General features: G+C 41.7%; 1 long non-coding RNA gene across 1 annotated transcript; it reads left to right on the forward strand.

Annotated features, from left to right (window-relative positions):
- The first annotated feature begins 1,675 nt into the window (after positions 1 to 1,675).
- On the forward strand, positions 1,676 to 2,185 carry LOC308330299. Its single transcript, XR_013965484.1, has 3 exons — positions 1,676 to 1,794; positions 1,886 to 1,977; positions 2,067 to 2,185. It is a non-coding gene; the product is annotated as an uncharacterized lncRNA (long non-coding RNA).
- Positions 2,186 to 2,514: the final 329 nt, after the last annotated feature.

A 2,514-nucleotide genomic window follows, 5' to 3' on the forward strand; every position in this document is an offset into this window, starting at 1 on the left:
CCCCTTGTCTTTTCAGACTGTTTGCTGCCAACCGCCTATCCGGCAAATATATGCACCTGCGACACATTTAATGTTGCAGTATCTGTCGGTAGACCCATCATACTGGTTTGCATAAATGGTAGGAATTTATGTCTATCAATCTAGATACACACACACACACACACACACACACACACACACACACATGCGATATGGATAGGTATGTGTTTAAAGGACAACATAACTTTCGTGCCCCCTGTTACTTTTGTCTCATGTACTCTCAGGCCGTTATGATCTTCGCGTTCCGGTGTTATCATGCAACCAGTGCAGTAAGCAGTGGTCTCCAGAGGTCAGGGACTTTATAAGAAGTGGCTACTGGCCTACAACAATGCAAGGACAGACCCTGTTCCACAAAGACATCTTCCATTCCTTTGAAGCTATGAAGACTACAGCTCCAGGAATGTCGAGACAAGCTTTCACAACCCTGTTAGACCAGAGAACAGTGCATTTTGGAAGAGTGAGTAATTAGTTTGATAATGTCGTTGGACAGTTGTACAGATTTTTTTTTCCATTATATTATGTATTTCTTTCAGACTGGAAAGGTGAACGCAGACTCTTTTCAGAGGAGCTTTCTGCAGTACACATACTGCAACTCTGTAGAGAACCGGCTTCTGGGAAAGGAACTGTTTGTCTGTCCGGCCTGTAGCCCTGAAATGGTGGCTGTTTCTGTTGATGGGAACAGAAAACTTTACAGGTTCCAGAAAGCAAATCAGTGAGTGTTGACCTTCCTTCTTATTAACATTATATTGTGTGTGTGTGTGTGTGTGTGTGTGTGTGTGTGTGTGTGTGTGTGTGTCACTGACTCACTCACTCACTCTATTGTTTTAGGAGTCAAGATCCTGGGTTCTTTGATGGACTTTTCTTAGCAAAAGACTCTGACGTGTCCACTTTTGTTGAGGAGGTCAGAGGAGTTGTAAAAAGTGTAAGTTTTTAACAGCCAATAAAGAGTAATGACTGTAATAGTTTTGTAGATAGCCCTGCTATCTATTGTCTTTAATCAACTCCTAATATCTTCCAAATATGTACTTTGGTAGACTGCAGGGAAAGCCATGTGTGGAGATTCACATTGGAGAGCTGCTCGAGAGTCATCCAAACAGGCCAACAAGTTGGATGAAGAAGGTGTTGAAATTGCTGTTTGTAGGCATGGCTTCCTTCTCAAAGGTTGGTATTAGTAATCCTGATGAGTTCAAATTTAAAAAATGTAGATGATTACAGGCCCTTCATTGTACTATGCTCTCTAATATTAATTTCCCCCCCAAAAAAGCTCTCAATATGTATAGAGGGGAAATCTTTGCATATCTAATGTTCCTCCAAAAAGAGTTCCAGAGTGCTACATATTTGGCCATGGATGTGACCTGCCGATATGTGCCATACTTGGAGAAGGTGTCGGAGAACCTGAGTCATCTTCAACCCCTTCAGCAACAGAAACATTGCTTGTCAGTGATGCATGCGAAAGCACACAATACCAAGTGCGAGGTGATGCTTCTTACATTTTTGTTTATGACTTAAGTTAAATTACTCATTTAAATTCTCAAAAGAAATGACCATTAGCCACACAAACCAAGTGACCTCAGGATATGCATCAATTGTGATCATGCTAGCTTCCACACTGTTAAACAATTCCATACTTCCTGTTGATCCAGTGGAATGCAAGGAACCAGGAAGGTATCGGAACAACATTGGGAGAAGAAGTAGAGCAAGTCAACAGTTTTCTCTCCCGATGTGCTCTGACCACTAAATACATGACAAAGTCAGGTCTGTAAGCTTATTTAACCCCATGCTACCCTGCAAAGTTACACATAAAACATTTTCAACACATTCTTATTTGCATTTGTGTTCTTTACAGTAAGAACTGACATGCTTACTGTGCACGCAATGGGTTGGAATCTCCGCAAAGAGAATGGCCTACACATTGCTTTGTCTTCGAGATACAAAAAGGTATGTTGAGGAAAAGGGGATAACTATTTCAAGCAGCTACATGTGAAACTTCAAATACTATGACATGGTTCTGTATTGCAATTTTGCAGACACTAGAGAAGACTTTGGAGGTAGCTGAGAACTTGACAAAGTTGCAGGAGCAGTTCCATTGTAGCGATGATATGCTTCAACAGTGGGTTCTTGATGTCAAGCAGTGGGCCAAGACCGGTAAGGAAGAATCTTTTACACAAACACTGTCGGACTCTTTGGCTGTAATGCATATACTGTAGCTGTAGCCTATATGTTTTGTGACTTCTATCTTGCTCTTGAAGAGGGCGGACGCTTTTTTTTTTTCCCTCTCTCCCTCCCTGTCTGTACTCCCTGCTCAGAGTGTCTATTCTACACTGTCTCTTCGAAAACCCTGAAACTATCAAAACATGGAATTAATCATGGAATTAGTGTGCTGGTCTCTGTACGTGATGGACAACATTTTTTTTCATGTAAATTGGGTTCTGGAGAGCCCGCTCAATACCCTGATGGATCTTCCCCCGACTATCA

Source organism: Protomyctophum bolini (assembly GCF_963924005.1).
Source record: "Protomyctophum bolini genome assembly, chromosome: 16".
In the NCBI taxonomy this organism is placed as follows: Eukaryota; Metazoa; Chordata; class Actinopteri; order Myctophiformes; family Myctophidae; genus Protomyctophum; species Protomyctophum bolini.